A 26,497-nucleotide genomic window follows, 5' to 3' on the forward strand; every position below is an offset into this window, starting at 1 on the left:
TGTAAACAGACTCTGATAGCCATAGCTTTGAGCTTCTGGGTCATGGCTATGAGCATGCTTGCAATCCCTTTTTGCCATTTGGGAAATCAGGGCCTTTATGATAGGGATGAGAGATATCTCTGTCATATCCACACTAGGTTGTTTACAGCTGGATATTTCAGGCCAGCTTTTGGACTGGGGGAAGTGAAAGATTTTTGCTACAGCAAAATTTGAAAACCACTATGCAAAAGGAGGGTTTTTGTCAGTTTGGTTTTATTATGTACCTCTACACCTTACCTGTTCTCTTAGGAAAGTCAAAACTTATATGTCTGATGTAGAAAGTCATCCTACTACTATTTTAAACAGTCGTGGTTGGTTTTTTTTTTAGTTTGAAATGTGTTAAGTGCCATGACACTTAGAAAAATGCTGTTGTTGGAGTTATCAATGCATAAATGTTTCCATAGTCAAAACACAAATTGATACATTCTGCACAATTAGTAGGGATGTACATTTTTAAGAGGGCAAAATACTCGATCTTGCCTCAAAATGGAAAAAAACCCAACACGGTAAAGAGATGCATTAACCTTGAGAGGGAATAATTTTAGTACTTCCAAAAGTAAATAGGAGTCTGTCAAAATTATGTCATGTGTAGTATCACTTAGGTCTTGTGTGCAATTACATCTATGTGCAAAATAAATATGCAATGAAGTATGAAAAATATATCTAGCATGCACATGTATGATTCCTTTCTGTGTTTTTAAGTTTTATGTTTTAACAAAAACATTTTTGGCAAAATCTGTGTGCTTGTTTTACATCACCTCTGGTCTGATTTCAGAAATCAGCTACCTGATATTTTGTTTGTTTCTGAACAACAGATAGAGTGAAATTATATAAGTTCCCAGAGTGTAAACTAACCTCATCCATCCATAAGAAGCATGAAGCTTCATAGCTTAACTTTGGCTTTGAGCAATGTAATGACTGAAAGCCAGGTCCTCTGTGGTGTAAATTAAATTAATTCTCCTTCTCTGCCTTCAGTGACTTGCACAAACTCACAGCAGCTGAGCACATGACCTTACACTCAGAGTCAATTTGTCCATAAGAGACACAGACAGTGCTGTGAAATGAAATGCATTTAGATTTTTCAGTTCTCCTCCTGACATTTTTACTCATTCATTTCCTTTTTGCCTCACAGTGTCTTTGGGAATGAGGCAAGGGGAATAGCATTTAATCCTGGTTCAGTAAAAATGTAGACTACAATGGTATAGTCATATATTACAAATCTGCAGCATTTATATACATATTATGCCTGTACTATGGGGCTAAATTATGCCCACACCTCTGTATAGCTTTATTTCTCAAGGTGCATTGCACATTTATTCTCAATGTGCATTGCAGATGCAGACCTGTACTTGAAAAGAATATATGATTTTATCATATTTTGCCAGTATCTCTTAACTTTTTGTATATACCAGTGATATACTAATTAATCCTTGAATTTAGCAGCATTTTCTTTATTTTAATATGGTATCTTCATGACTTACAAGCTAAAGACACAGCTTTTCATATTTTCAGTTTTTTCTAAAATGGATTCAGTACTCATTCAAATGTACATTTAGCAAAATTTTCTTTCTTTACATTGTACTTGCTTTACAGATGTTGTTGTAGCAACTTTAAACAAGGAACAAGATGTCAGTAAACATGACAAGCTACATTGTTTCTCACCATCTGTAGTCAAAGGACTTCAGAAAATCAATGTTTGTATCCTCCTCTCTAAGGAGCACTTATTGTCAGTTGAAGTAAATGTGTTTAATCCAGATACTTTCTTTTGAATTTTAGGGAATGAGAGCACAGGGTGATGAAAATGGTGATGAAAATGTGTGTCTGTTAAGCAGCAGCATTGGACAAGTTTTTCCAAAGTGTACCATTAGAGCACTTACTACACATATCTACGTCTTCCTCTAAAAGCAGAAAACTTCCAAAATACTTATTTGATTTTCTGATCATGCATCTAGACATATCATTCTTGGATAGATTTTTGTGCAGAATTTTAAAGTTACCTATTTTGGTACTAAAATTATTTTATTTGTCTAACTTGCTGAAAAGATAAATCAGTTTTCAGTAAAATGTAGTAATAATTATATTTTTATTAAAAGCATATCTCAGTTAGAAAACCAATGTGATTAAACCCACAGTTCCTCCAACCATTCCTTCTTCCCACTGAGTGCATCCTAGAAATAATTGCAATCTAGCAGTTACAGTGTTTCATATTTGAGGTCCAAATGCCATAGATTTTTTTCAGAAAAAGCAGTAAGTACAAAGGCAGTTACAGTATATAATTAGCTAGAGTTAAGCAGACCTCACCCAGCCACTTTGCTGAAACTAATTCTAACTCTCTAGAATAATAACTGATTAGAATTGTTTCATGTAGTTCTTGGAAATTCCTTTTTTTCACAACAGGAAAACAATGTTAATAAGATGTTAGCTGTCAATATTACTGTAATGCCAAATTTTATACACATGTGAACAAGCTACTGAGAAAATCAGAGTTTTCATTCAGCCTCTGTATAACCCCGTACTACTGAAGCCTCTGTAGATATGAAGGAGCTGCACCATAGTTGCTAGGAGACAGTAAAACTATTAGTTTTGGCTGCAACATGACCTAGGTCTGCCTCTCTCAGAGCATCCTTGTACCTTAGGCAAATCCTGCATGGAAAGTTCAAAAGCAGTAAAAAATTTCATCAAGCTTCTGGGCCTTAACTTCTGAATTGGCAGTATCAAAAGGCAACTTAGCATTGGGAAACATATTTAAAAGAAGAAAATTCTTCAATTTCTCTCAAAATTATCTACCAACAGTCTTAGAATATGAAATTTGATATTTTCCAAACTCATAACTTTCCAATATGCAAAGCTATTTTATCAAACTCACTGATAAACATGTAGTGTTCTTGTTCTTACTTGTGTGTCCTTAAATCCTTAATTCTACTTCTTGGAGAGCTTCCTGTTTTTCAAGTGGACAGGTTTCTTATTGAAGCTCTGTCATCTTTTATGGAAGAAAATTCGATTTTCATTCATCCTAGTCATGCATAAACACAGCATACATTTCTTGTGAAATACCAATAATAGATGTTGCTACTGGTTGCCCATGGGTTTGGTTTCTCTAGGAAAAATAAATTTGTGATTAAGATTACAGTTTTTGACTCATCGGGGTCATAAATTTTAAGGAAAGGATTATGCTGGACATTTCTTAGGATCTCTTACAGTGTGTTGCCCATTGCATTTCTTCAAATTGTGAAATATGCCTATATCTTTTGATACATTTGGAACATAACTATAAGTTTATTTTTGATTCTGCCATATAGCTTTTGCAATTTATTCCATACATCAGTGCCTATTTTGGTGTCATTTCTGTATAATGGAATAATATTTCCTACTACACAGAATAGAGATTTATTCATGGCTGAAGGTTGTTTGGATGCAATGGAGTTTGAAATCATCTAAGAAGGAAAAAATGAGGGATTCCTTATGAAGTGGTAACAGCCATTGAAAGTAAACCAGAAGAACAGAAAAGAAGATAAAGGCTCTTTCTGGTACTTTGAGGCCATAACAAAAATGGATGATACCATTTCTGTTTGCTCCTTGAATTTTTGGAACATTCTAGGAAATGTAATCTATCAGTGGACTATGAATATTTCCTTAAAGCTTGAAAATATAATTTAGAGTTTAGGATATAAAAATATTACAGTGTAGTTTCATACAGAATCAAACTGAAGGTACTCTGAGCACCCAAGCAAGTGATTTATGATTTAATAAAAACATAGGACTTAGATTTATGATGACTCTTTCAGAGGCTTGTTTCTTCTGGTGTAAAACTAGGTTAAGTTGTTGGATGGATTGTTGGATGTATGTTGGAGGGATTGTTTCTGTGAAGGAGACAGGAAGTGAAGTTAGATTCTTTAACAAGCTGGGAGATAATAATACTAATGCCTTATTTCTATGATTCTGCAATAACTGAATAGTGAGATCAGATCCTGGGTCAATCTGATTCAGAACTCAGCTGAATTCAGAAATACCCATGTTTAGCAAACTGAAAGACCAATTCAGACTTCTAGGAAGGAGTGCAGATGTCTGACTTAGGCTTTTCTGGAAAGATTGTACTTTGAGAGCCTCTAAAAACTGGAGCAAATCACAGTGCTCCACACTCTATCATTTGTAAATCTCGAAACACTTTACAATCTTGGCCAAAAATTTATTATGTTTATTTTTCATAGCCATAACTTTTTGGATTAGGTCTTCTGATATTGAGTGGATAGGAAAAGAGTCCATTAATCATTCTACTTTTAAAAAATAATGATGAGGACTCTGGATTTACGCAAGAATGTTGTCCAACAAAAATGTTGTCCAGCTAGCTGATTTATGAGTGCATTTTGAAAGGTGATAAAAATATAACTTCTGATATATGAATGAATTTATTTCCATTCTGGAAACCACCATACAAAAGTATTGCAGTCTCTGTTTCACAAGTTGCTCGGGAAATTAGTTTGGGTTTGGACTATTTAGCTACTCCACTGAAAGTTTTATGAATTATTCATAAAATATTTGCAATGGTGAATTTTTTCAAATATCTTTTGAAATTACACAAAAAGTCCTCTTCTAATTTCTTTTGAATGGAAGTGGCAATCAAACTTTTCCACATCTCAAATTAATTTTTTCAAACACTGTAAAATTAGAATCCATCAATTCAATCAATCAATCAATCAATCAATTTTCTTACTACAATGAAACAAAATATTCTCTACATTACTGTAGCTTTAAAGTCAGAAGTCTGAGAAATTACAGTAATAAGAGAGGCAATAAGACAATTTAATTTGCTTGATCTGCATGAAGTGCCCTCTTTATGTACTGTGCAAAACTAAAAATTCAAGATATGCAATCTGCTACGTAATGCAACAGACTTGTCAAATTTAAGTGCATTTAAACGATATATTTTAAGCAGATTATGAAATTCAACTTTTCAATAGAAGACAGAAATTTAATCTCTAGTTCACAGAGATTGTCAGACTTACACAGAAATGAATGGAATATATTGGTTCCAACACTACTCAAATGAGGGAAACTTACAATATCGTGGTTGTTCCACTTCAGAGATGATAGAAAAGCATTAAGACTAAATTACAAGTAGTTTTTGCTACTGTATTACTGGTAAGCCAATTTCTTAACTTTGTGACTTTTCCTGAAGAGATTTTTTCATATAAAAGGGTCATTCTTCCAATATTTAATGTCTTTCTTAAATAACTAAGAACATTCAATTTATGCAGATTTTTTACCAGTCATAATAAATAGAAACACATCTCACTGTGTGCAGAAAATATATGTAGTCTGCATATTGTTGAGCTGCTGGGATACAGTCTAAAATATTAAAGTACACTTGGGAAGTATCAAAAGGATTTCTGTTAATAAAATATTAATGACTATTTACATATGGTGATCAGGCACTATTATTCTATGTCTGAAAAGCAATATATCTAAGTAGAATATTTTTCTATTATTCTAGGACAGTATAATTAAAATTCACTAGGAGGAATGCCTCTTGGACTGGTCTGATTTGCCCCAGGGAAGAAATTCCAAAGGAGGATCCATTTGCTGAATTATGGTTTTTTGTGACAGAAAAATCCCCAAGCCAGCACTCATGGCATGGGAAGATTCATCTTGTAGGCCCATTCCTGCTTTATTCTTTATAGATACTACATTCTATTCCTCACACAAAAATTGTCTCTGTATTTGCATTTATCTCATTATTACCAAGCTGAGGTGAGAAAGAAAAAATGGATATTTTCACTTTCTGGGACCTGATAAGTCTTCTAAGACTTATCTCACTGATAAGTCTTAGAAGATGGATGCTCTGATGGAGTTCTTTTCAACTTTAGAGACAAAAACATCCAGGCTTTCTCATTGGAGAAATAAGGATATTAAATTGAATTACAGAATGTTTGTTATAATGCAATTGCAGGGTTTTCTTTGTCAACAGGTAACTTAATGTACTTTTTTTAATCTTCAACATTCTTTTTTTCTGGTCTTTTTCAAATGCTATAAACCAAGGAAGTTAAACAAATGAGCTTTCAATTATAACATTACCACTGGAAAATCCTTTTTGGGTCCTATAATTAAATATTGTTGTTGTACCTATTTATTGTAACTACAGTTAGGCCAAACTTGGCTTCATTAACCTCTGTTTTATATCCATTAGGACATAAAATGTAACTTTGACTTGGCTGGTTTTTGTATTCCTTTGACCACCTATTTGTGTTTTGTGACTAGTAAATGCAAACCACATAGTGGTGAGAATCAACCCCTTGCTCCCACAAAATTTATTATATGTACTATCTTTGACAGATAGTGTTTGTGGTAGAGAAAATAATAATAGATACAGAGGTTAAAGGGATTTGCTTTAAAAATTTGAAGAGCTGTTTTTCAGCAACAAGATGAAAACATATTTTCTTAGCCCAGCAGAATAGGATGAAATATAATCATAAAATGCAAAAACCCCAGTGCATTACAGTTCAAGGAATGTAGCAAATACATTAATTTATGACCTCAGGTAGAATTGCAAAAAATCCTTTCATCTTTTAAAGACAGAAAAATATGAACAACCCAGTATACCAAACGGATTGAAACATCAGCAGAGTTGCAGCTTACTTCATGGTTTCAGAAATCAATATTTGCATTAATTTCCCAGTTTTAAAATGCACTAAGTAATCTGATGAGATGAAGGAGGTTCTCAGAGAAAAAAACCATGTGAGACAAATGCTTATAGGCCATAGATCTCTGAGAACCTTGAGGGAGAAATACCCTTAGCAGTACATATGATCTGCTTTGTTATAGCAATTTGTAACTGAGTTGGTTGTCATATTCTCTTTCCTCCCTCCATTTAAATAATCTTGAATGCACAAATCCATTTGGAATATATATAGATAGATAAATTTCCTTACTGTCCCTTTATTAACCATTATAAAACATTCATTCACCTTGTTCTAATACATAAATCCTCATCTATAATGGACCATTTCAATATCCTAACTGGTAATAGGACCAGGAAGTTTGCCTGGCTTTGATTGTCATTTGTGGCTAAACAATCTTTCACAATAAATTCTTTCATAACTATGTAGAAGAGTTTAAGTTAAGCTGCTGTTTCTGGATTCTCAGTGTGGGGTAAGGTGCAGTAGAACTCTGACAAAGGTACCCCAACAGTGTTCTAAATATTATTATCATCTCATCATAAAAAATGTACTCATAGGTAGATGGTAGGTTCAATTTGTTTCATAAGGCTTTATGGAAATTTCTGGAGCAGTTAGAGCTGCAAGTCAAAAAGCAGAATTTATGAGTGCTTATCACTGAAATCTAAGCTGGTTGTGATCAGTTGTACTCAAAAACTGTTTTACATATAGCTTGTCATCTTTAGCTACTAACATAGTGGTAGAACACACAGGTCCTGTAATAAAGGAAAGGCATGACACTCATAAATAAGGATCAGTGAACAAAAGAGTTTCCTGATGTGCTTTTCTGAAGAGTGTTCTTCCTCCATGAAAGTGCCTCTGTAGTAAATCTAACCCTTTAGGCATTTAATCATTTTATGTGGATGTCTCGTAAATGTCTGTGCCTCACACTGGGAGCCAAGTGATCTTACAGTAAATATCATGGCAATAAGATGATGAATCTTTGTGTCTTGATAAAATGATTACTTGGATTACTTGATTATCACTTAGGAAAAGCATCATGCAAAAAGCCAAGGAGATGGGAATATTGACAAAATAAAGAAGGGTGGGTAAGATACAAGCCAACTTGTCCTTATTTTAAAATAGAAACTCTAAAGAATACATTTGAGACACTTATCCAGGCCCTGTAAAACTTGTATGTAAGTACAAACATTGTGGCAGACGTAATCACACCTATTAATAATCATTCATCCTGATAGATTCCTACATTTCCCTAAAGTTACATTGGAATAAATATTTCCATTAAATATTTGGAATAAATTGGAATAAAGTTTGTTCAGTGAAGAACAATTATTTAATCTAATAGAGGTATAAACTACACCAGTTTAAGATGAGGAAAAAAAATCTGTTTTTGTAGACTGTCAGGCAAGAACTACAGGAAATGAAGTATCAGTAGTTTAAAATGTGTTTGAATATCAGAATTTTTGAATCTCAGCTAGTCATATTAGCTATTTTATATTCTTATATTTCTATATTAACAAACTATTTTAACATGTCCATAGTTTGAGAGAGAGAAAAAATGTTTTTTTCTGAAAGTCTAGTACAGTTGCTGAACATTATTTGTTTAGTATACACAAGACAGTCGAATATATTTTTGTGTGCACTACTTTCATAGCAGTCATGAAGTTTTCAGGATTGATATCTTAACTGAAGAACAGATTTCCTAAAGAGTAATGTAGTCCCCTACCAGTTACAATGAGCAAATGAGGAACCTTTACTTACTCTGTAAAGGTGTTGAGCCTGGGTTATAAATAAAGTACTTTGGGCTACATCCCAACTTTCCATTCTCCTTGGGTCACAGGGACATCTTTCCAAATGGTAAAGCAGCTGTACCAAAGATGGTAATTCCCACCCACCCTGGGGAAACTCGGAGGAAAGATCATTAAGTCACATAATATTGGTGTTATCTAGCTGGCTGAAGAAGCTACTCAGCACCTGGAAGACTGCAAGGCTTTTCAAGATGTAACATCTTGATAATTATACAAGATCTAAAAAGTACTTACTAGCTCCTGTTTAATATTACAGGCCTGTAACAACTGCAACTCAGCATTTTGATGCCGTTGTGATTGATTCTAGAAGTCCTACAAGGAAATGAGGTAAGATAAGGTACTAGTTGACATGTAACAATAAGGTAAAACACTTGTTCTATTAGGAATTCTGCAACTAAGCAGTTCTACCAAGGGAAAAATTCATCTTACTTAATGGTTTCAAAGTGGGCAGTGGTTGAATCTTAGGCACAATTCAAGACAGTCACAGAGATGTCAGGAAAACTCATGTTGTTAAAGATTTAGAGCTAGACAATCATATTTCAAAAAGATGATTAAGACATGCTGAGGGGATGCCAATGAATCAAAAGTTAACATTTCCTTGATGCTGTCACTATGAATGCCTTTTTATAGCTCAGTGTCAGTTGTTTGACTGCTGTGTGATGCCATTTGCTCATCTGATCAACAGTTAATACAAGGTTGGATGTCACCATCAGACACCAAATGCTTGCAACATGTAGGGTAAAAGTTTTACCCTGTAAGGCTGAAAGCAGCTGTTAGCAAGCTGCCAGAGGCTATTTTATATAACCATTTACATTTAGCAAGTGTCTGAGAGGTAAGTAAATGTCACATTGCAAAGATGTTCTCAAAAGAAGTGTGACAAGCATCTTCCCAGAAGACAAAGATCACCTTTTGGTGTCAGCAAATATTCTGTGTGACATCAAAGCTCATCAGCTAAAGAGAAACAGGGAACGGCACAGACAGTCTTTGTGAAGGACTGTGATATTCTATCGCATGTGTGAAGACTGGGCTAACTTCTTGTTCATAGTTACACTCTGATATGCTGGTGTATTTGGGAAATCTAAAGCTTCATTTCAAATATTTTGGAGATATTATATATGTGTAAAGCATCATTGTGCGGAATTTACGGCAAATTGAAAAAAATTTCATAAGGAGGATGATTTACTTGAGAATATTTTTGAAGTGTTTCAGTAGAATTTCTTCCCCCACAAAAATTAAATTACTGGATCTTACTCATTTCTTAACTTGATAAGGGATAGCTTACTTTTTAATATTTTGTAGTTGTGTGTAGAATGTAGGGTCCTTTCCATTTCACTGCTTTTCAGTATACAATCAACAATATTGTTTCTAAATGCAATGACTGAACTGCAATTGCATAAGCAATTAAACTATAATTATCTAAGTATTAGTGCAACACCCTTTGGAATCAACAATGAAAAGTTACTGTTTGACTGGCTACCCAGCTTATTTCAGAAATGATTGTTTAGAAGCTAAGACATAGTTAATCTTCAAAACACTGCATAACTGAGGTATTCAAATGTTTCAAAAAAAGTCATTCTGCCAATATTTGATTTCATTACAAAATCAGTAAGCATGCACAAGCACATTAGAAATAACCTCTCAGTAGAAAAAAATTTCATGTCCTTTTTTTTCTTTTCTTTTCTAGTGTCAGTTCTTCAAATGGTAGAGATAATATTTTACTCATAAAGAGGAAGTGGTGAGAATAGATTTCTTAACTTGATAAATGCACATTTATGCTTATGCTGCCAAGTTTATGCTGTATGTGCTAAGAGCTGATCACTGATTGAAGTTATTTTAACTGAACCAAATACAGGACCAGAGAGAGGACAGGGAGGGAATGCTTTATCACCTAGGGAACTGGGAATCCCAGACTTCCAGTGACTTATTGCTAAGGTATAACTCTAGAAGATGGAACAAAACTTTATCTTCCATTATAAGTTATTTGATTTTGGAAGCTACTGAGACATTTGAGTCATGATTTGAATTTGTGCTTAGAGATAGGTTGATACTAAATTCCTTGTTACTGTGAGTACCAAAGGGTCTGGAGGCCAAAGAAGATAAGCAGGATGAAGCAGAATGTGCATTGAAGGCTTTTAGAGCTGAAACACCAGGGGAACTCATAGACCAAGGTAGTTAAGGCTTTGAAAATCTTTTTACATAATAGAAAATGCAAATGCTGGAAACATAAAATGATGTTATGTACAGTGCTTAATGTATATTATAAAAGGCAGAACGATCATTGTAATGTTACAGAGGCTTTTGTTTGTGTGGTTTTTTTGTTTTTTTCCTTGGCTAATAATTGATTAGGAGGACACCTAGAGAGTAGTGAAAAGACAGAATGGTGGAAAAGAGAGGGGAACAATATCCAGGGGGAAAAGTGAAGGAATGAAAGAGTGACTACAAAGTAGTGTAGAGTCAGCATGAAAAGATCTAGAAAGGTTTGGGGCATAACTAAAGCACCCAGCCCATCAGTAGGTGGTGTACATAAGCCAGTCAAAGCCAATGACATTTTCCCTCATTAGTAGCCTTTGCAGCTGTCATATGCACCTTCATTTCTTCTCCCCGGAGACTTTTTCTAGATGGCTTACTGGGTGCCAAGGCATCACATTCAATCTAACATCTCCTGAGGGAATCTTTCCAGTGGTTTCTTGGGACCATAAAAATTTAAAGTGGGTTATTACCATGATTAGTTGCCATTTTCTGTCTCCTGTCTCATTGTAGGTTGTTCTGTTTCCTTATGGCATGTAGAAGATGGGCTATTTGCAGTGCATAATGTTTGCAAATTTTGCCATGTCTCTCTTCATACATTATTAAACAAAAAAATTGATTATATGAGCATGTTTGTTTTGGAACTTATTCATTGAACACTTCTATATAAACATATCAAGCTATGAGTTATTCATGAGCTATTTGTTTTGATTTTGCTTTGAAGTCTTGTGTCTTTGTAGCACAATTGCAGTGGATTGCAGTGGTATTATTATTGCTTACTCTTCTGTTTATTGCAGGTTAAACAAGATTTTCTTCTAGCCATACAGAGAATTGTGAACTAGGTACACAACAATTGCAGGGTTATATTTCTCTGACAAGCGAAATAAAAGAACCTATTTAGATATTCGTAACAATGAAAAAGGTTCTCAACTGTGTCAAATTTAATTCATAGTTTTTATTCAAATGAATGCATATAAGCATTCTTTTCTCAGTATTTATTCATCTTGAATAGTATTGATATACTCTAAGGAGAAAACAGTGTTATAACTTACCCATGGATATAAATGCTGTATCTTGAGTAAAAGTAATGACTGTGGTTTCATTGTCCTGAAATTTTTGTCTCTGTTTGGGTAACACAGGGATCTATTCTCCTCCTCCCAAAGGCTGTCCCCCCTACAATAGAGCATGGCAGCGGGGCAGAGACTTTTCTCAAACTGAGAGAAGGTGGTAGCAGCCCAGTGAAGGTACTGCTTTACTAATCCATAAGCCAAATAAGTGTTTGTATTACTCTAATTCTGAAATTTTGCTGAGGAACAGACCTGCATTTGTGATAAACTGTGAGAATTTTGCTGTCTTACATTAATCTGCTTGGCCTTTTTTTTTCTTTTTTTCTTTTTTTTTTTAATCAGGCAAGATTAGATTTCTGTTAAAATAAAAAAGCTGTTTGTTACAAATATTTTTGTCTTAAGTTAAGGAATTAATTTATCATCCATGATGTCTACATCAAAATTACATGTTTTGCACAGAACAACATGAACAGAGACTGAACAAAACTAGTCTTGTGAAGGAAAATAGGAGAGCAGGCCTTTTAATCAATTACAAATAGAAGAGAAAAATACAAAAAAATTAAATCAACCAGATAAGAGCACACATTTGCTCTTTGAAATAATCTACATTGCTGAAAAATCACAAAATTAAAAAGTGATTCAGCAAAGAAAGACATAACAGGTGCACTGGCTGAAATTTAGAGACAATTTAGAAATAGGCACAAATATCTCATGGGAAAGACGATAAAGCATTTTAGCAAACTATCAAGAGAAATGATTAATTGTATTTCTTTTCTAAGTCAGAACTGGAAATTACTTTTTGGCTACATCCATTGTTGGCTTCAGTACAGATGAAGGTATATCTTTGTCTGAATTGCCAGAAGAGGTAGGGTATGTGATTTAACGGTACTTTCTAGCTTCAAAATCAATTCTGCTGTTGTAGGTTTTCCAACAGGATGAGCAGAGGGGAAAGAGAGCAACCATGATGTACATGTGCTTTCATGACAGCTACAGTAACTTTTATTACTTATTTGGCAGTAAAAAGATTGCTCTAAAAGTGCTTCTCACTTCTTCCTAATGCAGGAAGTCTCTGTCTCCCAAATCAAGAAGGAATTTGAATGTATCTGTGGCTGAATTTATTTACAGAATAGGTAATAGAGAGCAGGCTATACCATCAAGCCTTTTTATGATAGGCAGCCTGTGGATCTCTGAGAATATTTTTTGTGACATCCTGTCTGTATGATGTATCTCAATTTTTTCTGTTAATGCTGCCTTTTCACATGTGAAGCACTGGCAGGCTTTACATAAATAAAATGTGTAATAGGTTTGCCATACTTAGAATATTTGAAAGCTAGCTGCCATGTAATTTTATTTGACTAAACCCATACATTTTCTGCAGTGCAATTCCAATTTACAGCAAATATACAAAATGACTGGCAGACTTTTGAAAGCAGTGAAGACAATTTTTTCAACATGAATGCTGCTAATATGAGAAATTGTGATTTATTTAGGAAACATGAACCTTCAAAAATCTCTGTGATATTCTGCTTTCATTTTGCTGTGCTATGAATGTGACAGTAAGTATTAGCACAGGGTGATACTCAAAGAATCAATATATGAGAATTATGAGAGTTGATGGACACAGAATCAAATTGCTACTGACCATAGCAACTTTACCACTTAAAATGGATATTTTAGTTATGCAGATTAGCTAAACATTTTCCAAGCAGCTGTTAAGGTCACTGGTCAATCCTTTAATTGAAATCCAGCCATTTGCTAAGCTTTGCTACAGACCTTTGCACAATCATCTTTAAGTGGAGGAACAAAAGGAAATTTAAACAGAGAAATTGAGCCATGCCTATGCTTCTGTGTGAACTTAATTTAAAATAATTATGAACTTATATATTAGTATTACATAATAATACTCCACCAGTTTTATTTTCTGTATTTTTTGTGCCTTTGAATTTTTATATTATCAAAATGTGAATTTTATATTTTAATAAAGGATACTTCTGAATATTGAATCAACATGTAACCTGTTAACAGATTAAACATGTAATTCCTTGCACTCATATTAAAAAAAAGGAAAGAACAGTTTCTCTGTTCACTGAATACTTGTCTCCAGAGAATATATGCAAAGTATTAACCATGTAATTTTTAATTTCATTAATCCACTGCTTTTATCCAAAGGTGGAAATTATGACTGTATGGTAAGATAGACAAGGTGAAGGACAGATACTATAAAATAAATTATTCTTATCTGCTGCTTTTGGTTATCTTTGAAGATCAGATATCTAACAATAAATGTGTAATTAAAAATTAAACATAATGATTCTAATTCCAGTGAGAATTAGATTGTAATCCTGAAATGTGGTTCTCACCCTTATTTTTTAAATTAATTTTTGATTTACTGGAATGCAAATTTAGATTACAATGGATAAGGCACAGCAATCAGAATGCAGATCCCGTGGTATAATTTTTACTGGTGCCACTTGGAAACTCTTTGGGGATATTGCCTGCTAGTCAGATCAATGTTGAAAATTTCTAAAAAGGAAATTTTTGCAGTTGAAAAAGAAAATGTAAGACACTGATAATCAAACAGCAGGATTCAAATTAGCTAACTAAAAAGCAGTGCATGAACCACTCCAAGTACAGTAGGGTATATAAATGATAAGGAATATCAAAGGCAGAAAAATTGACACATTATTTTGTAAGTTCTCTGCTCCTAACCTTTACAACTCCCCCTCACAATAAGGAAAGAAAGAGAAAGCATCAAGACTGATGTTCTCATGATGCCATATCTTTGTAGCAAATCCATATCCAACCTGTCTTTAAAACAGCAGGAGTTTATTAACTGCTTTTGAAGCATAATAGGATAATATAAATCACTGATATAATTCTTTCATAGAATGTCTTTTAAAGTCTACCTTATAACAATATGAATCACTTTGGGACCATCAATAAGGCAATCAAAGGCATACACTCTGACTGCAGTCCTGCTTCTGGGGTTGTTGAAGGCACTATCTCTTAATATCCAGGCAGAATATCCCCTCTCTGTATTTCATGTTCATGCTGCAGTCTTGAGGTTCAAAAGCTAAACCAACAATGAATTGACCTCACCTGCTCTGGCATGTACTACTAGCATGCAGTCCAAGGAATGGCTTTTGCCAAGGTTTACTTTTCACTTGCAGGTCTGCAAAGAAGTTGTAGGCTATGTTCCCTGACTGCCAGGGAAAAGAGAATTAATGTAGTTAAAAACCACTGTTGATATTATGGTAGTCACATCATTATATCTGAGGAAATGACTGTTGTTCTTGTAATAAAAAGAATATTTAATAAACTCTAATGATAATATACCTAGTTATCCTCTGTTACACAGAGAAAAAACCAGACTGCAATATAATGGTTTCAATATATAATGCACGGCATGTTTATCTTGAAATACTAAAAAATCAAAAGCTGTGACTTATTTTGAGACATATTTATTTACAGATAAAACATATGTTAAAATAGTCTGTCAGAAGATCAAGGACGAGAAATTAATTCTTTTAAAAGGAAACTCCCTTTTAGGCCCAAGCCCATATTTCAATTTTTCAAGGCCTCCTTCAGCTATAATTTGATGGGTTTCAGGTAATTGCCTCAATCTTTTGCTACTTATTCTACTGAACATATTTCTGAAAATTGAATCAAGATGTGACCTGTTGACAGATTACACATATAATTCCTTACCCTCATATTAATAGAAGGAAGAACAGTTTCTCTGTTGATTAGATATCTAATTTCACATAACTTCGCTTTTCTGCTAGTAGCATTTTCCCTACTGCTTTACAAGTTTGTGATATACAGCCGCAGCAATGGGAAACACTCTTCCATGTCCACCTGCTTTCTGTCTACTAAACATACAGCTGGGATTCAGCCAGGTCTTATCCTTTAACATCATTGCCTCTTTTCCATCCTAACAGATGAAAGGCACATGAAAATGTTCCTCATTTCATTTAGATCACCATCTACTCATTTGTTGCTCCTTGCAGAGCTGTAAATGAACGCCTCTTTTTTTGATTTACCTTCAGAAAAGAGAGCTGAGAGGATTTGAGTAAAGGTGTCTATTGTACTTTGATTAGCTTGATGCTTCTATATTTCCCTGTTTACTGAGTAGAATAAGAACTCTGTGAGGCTAGATAAGCTTGGATACCTGAAAGGTGGCTGATAAATCTAAGATTTCCTTATAAAACAAACTTTTTTAGCTATTAAGTAATTCAAGTATTTTGACCCAGAAGTCTTCTAGTGGATGATCATGATTTTAGAGCATGAAAACCCGTGTTCCACTGTCAAAATTTGTCTTGTTTTAATCTTTATTCTCTGGAAATTTTGACAAGTTTGGCACATTACTGCAGCTGTATGCCCTTCTGTATTCAGGAAATCAGACATTGCACCACAGCGCTGATCCTTGCAAGCCCTGATCCAATATTTCTTCCTGCTTCAGTGAAAGTGTCAAAGAATCTTGTGATTTTCATGGACTGTCTGCAACACTTGCTTCGACTTGTCTGATTATTACTGGTGCTTGGCAGCCTGGAACCCTTCCTGAAGTTCCAGAGATGATATCAGTCATGGTCTGGGCTCTGGCTGCTGGGAAAAGCAGACTCTGGAGTGGTCTAATGTGTCAATTACAAAGTGGAGAACTCCACCAGAATTGAAGCACATTGGTTCTGTTTATGGAATGACAGCAATTTCCTGTGAAACCATAATAAATTGACCAGGGTCATACTTAACAAAAAATTATTTTCTACAATTATTTAGTCCTTCAATATTTGGTACCATTAAATATGTATGAATAATTTAGTGAGTAGGTCAGTGCCAAGAGATACAGCAATGCATGACAGGCCCTTAATGTTGATCAAAAAAGCCTCTTCAATGGTTCTAAAATTTTACCCTTACCAAAAATAATGATGATTTCTACTTGAATACATAAACATATTAGGAGGTTTTTTGGTTTGTTTTGGGGTTCTTTGTGTTTGGTTCTTTTTGGTGGTTTTTTTTTTTTTTGTGTGTGTGTGTGTGTGTGTGTGTGATGTTTTTGGAAGAACCCATAAAAATAGATAAGAACTGAATTTATAGTTAGGGTTAAATATATACAGAATATGCTGATTTTGTAATCTGTACCCTAAAGAGCACCTCTGCATTTATTAAATTGATTGTATTGTTTTCACCTTAATCAGAATGAAACTTTAGTCTGAAATTAAGCTGATATGCTGAAAGAAAGGGATGTATTTTATATGTGTTATCTTTCTGAGGAACACTGTATATTAGTTTGCTTTCTGATAAATCAAATTAATTGTGAACAGCCTTTTTAAGTAGATAAAAGTTTTTTTCTCTTCATTAGTCAAAAGTTTTAGAGAGCTTCCTTTTAATGTATCAGGGATGTATCCTCTGGTTGCCACAGAATTAGATTTTTATGTCTGAAATTATGCAGAAACTGATTTAAGATGTGATGAAGCCTCTTCAAGTTACAGTTGTCTGGTGTACACTGTAGTAAATTTTGACCTTGTCAGGTGAAGACAGGTGAATTATGATCCAGCCTGTGTGAGAAATGATATGTCTACCATATTAGATTAATTTCCTGTAAACTTCACCATTTTGCATTCCCAAACCTTGTAAATGTCATCTTTATCCATCATCATGCAATATTTTGATGCTGCTTATGAAGGAGTTCTCATTTAATTTTCAGCTTTTCTAAAGAGTTCTATTACACTGTTAAAATATGCTTTTTAAGTTCTGTATTTTTATTAATTTTTTTCTAAGTCTGCACAGCAGCCCTTTAAAAGTTAATTAATGTGGCTTATTTTCACAGTAAATTATTTGACAGAACTTCTCTTTGAGAAAAACTGGCTTATTTTTCCTTTTCCTCATGTATTCTGTAAAGAATAAAGGAAGGTCTATATTATTTTTGTAATTCAACTAAGGAATGAAATAAGGAAATTCAAAGATTTAATCTCATATTCAATATTCTTTCTAACTAGCTGTCTGTTGGCCCTTAATATGTAACACTACTTTCCAATAAGAACTTGGATCTATGAGAGGAAAATAGAGTAACTTATGGAAATCTGAAAACCCAGAGATATAAATTAAAAATAAAAACTAAGACCCTGAAGACATGTCTTTGAGTCTGTACTCAAAGCTCTTTTTCTTCTGTGAAAACTGTGTGGAAAGTACTGATGAACAGGATTTACTTGCCTGATAAATTACATTGGCTTAGCCAATCAAAATCACAAGAGAAATCTCCCATTTCCCAGAGCTTATATGAAGTGGAAATTCTTGTCCGTCTGCTTTAATCCTTCAGCTATTACCACTCTTAAGAAATTACATTCCTAATGAGAATGCAATGTTGCAGTTCAAGCTAATTTATATTGCTAATTTATCTTATTAAGCTGAATTCAGAAGGTGAATTTTATCCCCTTTGTTCTTCTTCTAATATTAAATTATTTTTATTTATCTGTCATAGAATATGCATAAAATATCTCCTTTCAGGTATTCATCTAAATTGGGTAATTGGTGTTTCTTTAGTGCAGTTTACCTCCTTATAATCAAAGGTGAGAATGTAAAGGTGTAGCTTTTAAGTGAGACTGCTCTAAGCTTTATCCTGTTGATTGTATTAATCTTCAAATATACTGTACACAGACAGTTGATTTTCTGCTTCAATTTTTCAACAAAACTGTCACTTGGAGTATATTGATCTAACTGTTTAAGCTTGAAAGTAAAAGATCAATAGAAACTTTTCTGTCACACTTGAAAAAAAGTCTCTTCTCTTTAGCTTCTTGTAAAGGATTTTCATTAAATTTCAATTAAAAAATATATATATAAAAATGCATTTTTATAGGAGACATATTTTAAGTTAATTTTTTTTCAATTCATGATTTTAACTTTTGTGTTTTAAAACATTTTTTTTGCCTTCCCAGTCTTTATGAATATGGGTGACACTCATCTCTTATGAATTGTGTTAGCAATGGGAAACTCTCTACTCACTTGAGCTCTGCTATTTGGTTTCTTTAATGTACTCCAACATTTTTCCACTGTAGTGCCAATTTTTTTTGTCATCTTCTGTTTCAGTTTCTTACACATTATTTGAGAAGTGTTTTGACTAAAATGTATGTGATGTCTTTGTTCTCAACATTTTTGTGGCTGAAATTATATAGGTTTGTGGCTGAAATTATATAGGTTTGATAAAGGTTACATTACTTTAAAATTTCATTTCCCCCCTCATTTTGTTCCTTCTATCCCCTTTCTATTATGATTATTTTTCTTCACTTCTAAATGAGTAGTTCTTATTTTTTTGTGTGGATTTCCAGAAGAGGGAGCCATGTGCATGTACACTTAAAATGTATACTGCAAAATCAAAGTCATTAAAGAATAAACAGCATTTTTATGAGATTTATAATACAGTTTTCCTCTAAACTCATGGTTGCTAGGTGACCTGTGGCCAACATATTGAAACCTAGCAGGAAGCTCTGGGACAGTGTTCAAACAACCTTGTCAGGACACTGTAAACATCTGATGTTCATGGAAGTCCTATAACTCATTAGGATGTTGATATGTTGAGGAATTTAGAATATGCAAGTAGTACATTTAATGATATTTCCATATCTTAGATGTTGAGATAACTTCATTATTTATTAGTATGGACAGGATGTGCTTTAAATCACAGACTTTTTTTTTTTAACATGAATATGGGTGATAAGAAGTGCTGTTGAAATCAAAACCTTTTAGCTATACTTTATAGGCAGGATGACCATATTGTAATAAAATTGCATGCTATTTAATATATTTTAGAGATAAACAGTATATTCAGGAATGTGTTAATTTTTAAATACTTTATAACACATTTCATTTCTCAGATCAACAGTTCAGAGGAAAGGAGGGGTAATATGAAGGGCTCAGCATAGAGGCTGAGTACTAGAGCTACTTCCTGTTTAATCCTCTTGAAATGCAGAAATCTGCAGTTCTGTGTTTGTGAAAACAGTGTTTTGATAACATTGAAGGCCATGGTGCAACTGCTGTCACTGTTCATCCTGGCATCCTAATGCGTTCCTTTCTTCTGCAAACCCAACAAAAAACCCAACAAGCAGGCAGATTCCCTGAAGCCTGAGGACAAAGACAAACACTGTACCAGTGGTACAGTGATAGTCTATCATAGGTGTAGAAAATTACAGTTAAAGTCTGTGGGTGCCTTTATATATAATTGTATGTGTGGTTATATAGCTCGCCCAATCCATTCCTGCTCAGATGCACATTCATGTTTAGGTTTACATCTGCACCAATCTTGGCAAAACTCTTTGAAAAGTTTTTCAGTATACTTCAAAGACTACAATACCCTGATTTAAAATCACTGCTTTGGCTGATAGATTCAGGATAGCAACGGCAAGTGGGACATGTGTGCAGAGTCCTTGCTTGCTGAAGCACAGCTGGCTGTGGCCCCTACGGCTGAGACCCATGGCTGCTTCTGTAGTGATATGCCAGCGTGTTGGGCAAGGAGATTCAGCTGACTGCACAAATCCTTCACATATCGATCCTATCACACACCAGAGCAGTTTTCCTTTTGAAAAAGCCTCTTTTCAAGCTGGACAGTGAAGTGGACTGATGTGGTTAAAGAGAGTGGGGTGGCAATACATCTGTGATCTCTGAGCCTTATTGAGCAGAGCTTGTTTCTTTGAACTTCATCTGCAATGACAACCATGAGTCCAAACAACGATAATATGTATCAAAATAAAAAAGGTAAGCATGCTCTAAGTTCTCCTGATTTTCAGATGCAGAAGGTCAACCTAACTCCTTTTGTCAGAGATGTTTTCTGAAACAGAATGCTACTGAAGACCCTATTTTACTCTGTGGCCAGCTCCTAACTAAAAGTCCAGATGACACCAGTGCAGAACAAAAGCTTCAAAGAATACTTCTGATTTTGTATTAATTTATGCATAATGTGGAAATAATTGTTCATGTGGAGCTGAGTGAAGTGTAAAGTCTGCTAACATTCAAAATGAAAACAGATTTGAATGTCTATCAAATCTCTAGATATTATAAAATAACTTCTGAATGGCTAGCTATATTCTTTACTTAGCAGTACATATTATATATATATATATATGTATATATATAAAATCTGTTATTATGATTTATTATGAATTTGTTATTCTATATGTTATTATGAATTTGCAAAGGGAAAATCCATTTCCAGCTTTTTCTAGTTATGTTCAATCCTTTAGAAAATCTATATAACAGTCTCTACCTGAAATGATTAAAAAATCAATACCACACTTTTTTTTTGAGAATTGTGTTTTGATAACCTCTCTACAAATACTATTCTAGACATCCTTCACCACTTGTCTGGCTGCATTATCTGTAATTGTCTTTTAATAGACTGAGACTAAATTATTAGAAAAGAATTGCATCACTAGGGAGTAAAGGTTGTCAGATATCAGTGAGATGTAATACATCAAACGCTGTTGTGTATAGCCTTATCTCATATGCTGTTTGTTGTTTTGTTTTGGTTTTTTTTCAAATAGAGCTTTTGACCCTTGTAACTTATTCTAGCTCAGAACAGGTAAAATAATGAATGCAAGCCTGCATGCAGCTCCATAGAATTAATGAATCAATGAGAACAACATCATATTGGATAAAAAGTTCCTGACCTGAAAACCAGACACTACAAAGTTTCTTTTATGCAGGGCTTATGTTTTTTTTTTTTTTTCTCTTCGACTAAAGACAGAATTCTATAGGAAAGTTTCTATAGGAGAGATTTGCTTTGTCACCACAAGTTATTTATTGTGGTCCTCCAAAGTACTCTGCTACTTCATTGAGAAAGTGCTTGAACCATAGTTGAACAAGACCTGGACAAGTTCTTTAATGCTTGAGTTTTAATTCTGGCTGAGCAATTTACTTTGTAATTTAGAGGCAGTATTTAACAGCTTTATATATTGAGCATCTCATCACCAGCATAAAAATATTAGCATTTAACAGTTAAATATAGGTTGACGACATCTAATTAACCAGAGCATTTGGGTAGTGTTTTGGTATCCACCAGCATGTCTTGGTATATGTAATTTATTAAAATTATTTCAATGATGAGTTTTAATAATTGTCTCAACAAATTATCAAAAATAAGAGCTAGTTGAAAATGCACCCTGAATTTACTGTCAGGACAAGGTAACTCTACATTACTATACTTGGAAGACAGAAGAGATGTCATAGGTTAGGTGAGTTTATGGGCAATAGGAAAAGAGCCTTCCTCCATAGGTCAGTGCTGGCTAGGTCAGTGGTCACCTTCACATGAAGAATGTTGGCAGAAACCAGAGCATGAGGGAGAGGAAGCCCACTCTTCCTAGCTGAGATATGTTTTACATGCAGAGCTTTACACTGAAATGCAGAGTGGGTGGCAGTGCAGAGTGGTTGTTCACACTGTGACCAGGAGTCTTCCTTTTCTCTGTGGGCAGAGGGACTGAGAGTAAGAAAATATATGTGGTGGAGGAGCAAATGTGTATAAGATCAAAGCAATTTCTTCTTTGGTGAAAAAAGGGAAAGAATATTTGCTTCACAGTGTAGGGAATATACTAGAAGTGGGATATTTATTCTACCTGGTGAGTAGCATGATCATTTGCTTTGCTAACACAAGAAGCCAAGCTTTCTTCCTACTACTCTTTGGTGGGCTTGCCTGCTTCAGGACAAATAGGAAATTTGTTTTGGCACTACTTTATATGGGTGAAGGGAAAAGCCTCTGTGTAACATCACCATTCCCCAGAGCACCTATGCACAGGATAGAGTTTAGTTACACAAGTTTATGTAAGGCCTGCAGTTAATTTTTTTTAAATTTTATTGTGGTGCTCACCACTTTATGCTTTACTGGTTACACACTCCATAAGTATTTTTCCTTCATATTAGATTGTTCTTGATTTTTAGGAAAGAGGTTACATGAAAATGATTTCTTGGATGGGCAATCTGTCTGTGACAAACACAGTGCAAAATACCGTGGTTGATTCTCTGTGATTCTATCTGAGGAGGGAGTCTCAATTTTGGAAACAAAGGTCTCAGAAGCTTAAGGTATAAATCTGGGTGAGAATGCATGTGTGTATATATATATATATATATATATATAAAATATGTATATATTATGATTTTTAGAGAAAAAAATGTGGCTCAATATGTTCACTACTTTTTGTCAAGCACTGCAAATAAATTTAATACTATTTTATCTTTTGTTTGGGGCTAAGCTGTTACTACCATCGAGTTCATTATTTAGAAAACTGAAAGGGAAAAGACATAATTTTGAGAACTTCTTGAGTATTTTCTTTCATTTTAAAATAACTTATTAGCCCAATCCAGAATGAAATAACAATTTTATACACCTAATAATTTTATTATTTCAATGAATGTTACCAATTATCCCCAAGTGCAGGGGAGTTAATGTGGATTTTGCAATTAAACTCAATAGTTTTAGGACCCGTCTTTTAGACTCTTTTGAGAAACAAAAGCCAAAAGTTGTGCTTCTCTGAAGATTTTTGAAAAGTATTTGAAAATGAAAGTACCTTTTTAATATCTTTATATCTGTTTTATATTTTATTATTGGGATAATAGTTCTTGAAAGTCATTAATGATAACCTGGGACCTGCTGAAATCAGTGAGAGAGAGCACTGTGTTTGTCTTAGGGCCAAGATTTCATCAACTTTGAAATTCACTAGTTGTTCCTTTTCAAATACTTTAAAGAGAAAGAAAACAAAACTGCAAACTGAATGATGTAATTACATACTGGAACATTAGGCCTGGTCAGAGCCACCTTGCAAAGTTGATGTAACAAAATATAATTGCTATTGTTGATTTTGAAACAAGTTGAAAGAGATGTAAGGCTCTTGTATTTTTCTGATTTCATAGCTTATGACCCTGGAAAATCATGATGCAAAATATATTTTATAGAAATCAGTTATTTGCTTCAATAAGTTGCAAATATCTCACAGGAAAGGTTATTTTTGTACCAGAAGAAAGAAACTGATATCAGTTATCCATTATATCCACCTTGCAGCTGTACAAGAGAACTTAGCTTGGAAATGGAAAGATCTAGTTCAGAACTCACAAGCAAGTTTTGAATAACCTTCAGAAATCTATAGTTTGCCTTTTAGCTAGACACCAGGTCCAAGAAAAATGAGAGAGATTTATAACACAAGTTTGATTTATGTTTCCATTTATTTTACCAATGGAAAGGTGAGACTAAAGCTTAAAACAGAATAAAATTTACAGAATTAGGTCTGAGGTTAGTTCTGAAGCCAGCTGCAATGAAAATTCTCTCTAGATATGACCCACTGATTTGGTTGCTGAAACTTTTGTGGCTATTCCTCTATCAGCCCACTTAAAAACCTTACCCTGAAATAACTGTTTCTAAAGAAAACCACATTGGATTCATGCGTTTGGAATGGCTGTGGTATTAATAGACATTTGATATTATCCAAACACAGAAACAAATGGATTGTTGTATCAAGTTAACAGATATCTGTGTATCATATGCATGGTGAGCTGCAGTGAAATATGTTACTTTTAATCACTGTTTTATTGTTTGCTTGAAATCTTCATGACTCTAGCTGTGGGGTGTGGACTGATGTATTTACAGTTTGGGAAGTAACATACACCTGAAGTTTGTGAAGTAAAAGACATAATCAATACCTAGGTAGTAGAATTGGTCATCAAACTTGCAACAAGCAAACTGCAGAGTGAATTGTTTGTTTCTAGAAGAAAACCAAAATAGCCCTGAGACATGAGGAATGTATGGGAAGTATTCTTTCCCTGGGTATTTGTTGCATATATTAATCACTTGCACAGCATGCATGCATTATTTCTAATCTGAATATGATTAGGTGAATTTTGCAAACAGTATTCTCTTCAAAAAGTCCCCAAAGACGAACTTACATACATGTGATTATTTCTTTAAAAGAACCATAAAAGTGAGTTTAGATTTGATACAAGAAAAACAATAAAATTAATATTGAATGCATGGAAAGAAATGAAGTACAATATATGGCCATTGGATTAATTTTTGTGTACGCTTATGAAGATTAAAAACTGTGTCTATATGTATTCATTTATTATTTCCTTTTTTATAAGACTGTACGTAGAAGTTAGTACTGAGAATATTTTAAGAAAGTGAGAATGATGTCAAGTTCAGCTCCCAAAGAGAGGTAATTTGGATTCTGTTGGATTATAGAAAAGAAAGATAATATAGGTGAAGAAGACAAGGGTGGAAATGTAAGGAAATCTTAAATTATTCAAGAGCCTAGAAATGAGACAACTATATCAACTTTTTAAGGCTTTAACCAGCAGAAGAATTAAAGTAGAGGATGTTTTGACCAAACCAGCAAGATTGAAAGCCTTTTTGAGTGATCTCAATGAGAACAAGATGCATGTCACTGAAATTAAGTGATATCATGAGCAGCTATTTGTCAAGGTATGGGCGTTTACTTGCACTGTAATCTAGAAGAAGGAAGCAGTGAAAACGAAAAAATCAGATGTTTGTAACAGCTTTTTTGCTGGATGAACCTATAACTCTTTGGTTGCAGGGCCAAGTGATGACTGAATAGAACTAGATTGACAAAGGATTTAAGTTAAAAACCAGGAAAAGTTTAAATGATGGGACTCTAATTACATTGGAGTAGAAGTTTACTTTTCAGGGAGCAGAGATACCTCAACAAATTGGAGGTCTGGGCAATCACCAATCGTATGAAGTTTACAGGGTCAAGTGCTGCATTCTGCACCCGGGACAGGGCAACCCTGGTTGTGTGTATAAGTCCAGGAATGAGAGGCTGGAGAGCAGTGCCATGGAAAGTGACCTGGGATCCTGGTTGATGGCGAGTTGAACATGAGCCAGCAGTGTCCTGACCACCAGGAGAGCCAACTGTGTCCTGGGGGGCATCAGGCACAGCACGGCCAGCCAGGCAAGGGAGGGGATTGTCCTGCTCTGCTCTGAGCTGGGGGGCCTCACCTCCAGTGATGGGGGCAGTTTTGAGTGCCACAGTATAAAAAGATGTTAAACTTTTAAGGAGGTTTAGTGTAGATATCAAGAAATTATTTTTCATCCAGAGTATGATTGAGCACTGGAACAGGCTCCCCAAGGTGGTGGTCAGAGCAGCAAGTGTGGCAGAGCTCAGGAGTCATTGGGACAATGCTCTAAAGGACATGGCTTGATTCTTGGGGTTGTCCTGTGCAGGGCCAGGAGTCAGACTCGCTGATCCTGAGGGGTCCCTTCCATCTCCATAGGTTCTGTGATTCTATGATATTATATGATTATGATGCTATTGACAATGCATGAAAATATCTTTTAACACAGATCCTTAATAATTTGTTTTCAAACTATTTATGATATCATCTTAAATAGGATCCACTAAGATTTTATATGATCTATTACTTTGCATAGAATTTTAGAACAATTTTAGAGTCATAGAATTTTAGAACAGCTGGAGACTGCTGATAGTTTAAAAAAATCACTGAAGGATGCAATGAACAGACTGAAATGATTAGTTAAAAATGCCATAGGAAAGATTTTAAGAGAGATGGAAAATAATTCCAGAATCTTTTCCTCCTCCTGGACTCTTAAACATTTTACAAGATATTCAATGTCTGTTGTTATTTTCATTCAGATTTCATTTTCAATGCAGACATAATT

The sequence above is a fragment of the Molothrus ater genome, chromosome 4, assembly GCF_012460135.2.
Source record: "Molothrus ater isolate BHLD 08-10-18 breed brown headed cowbird chromosome 4, BPBGC_Mater_1.1, whole genome shotgun sequence".
Lineage (NCBI taxonomy): Eukaryota > Metazoa > Chordata > Aves > Passeriformes > Icteridae > Molothrus > Molothrus ater.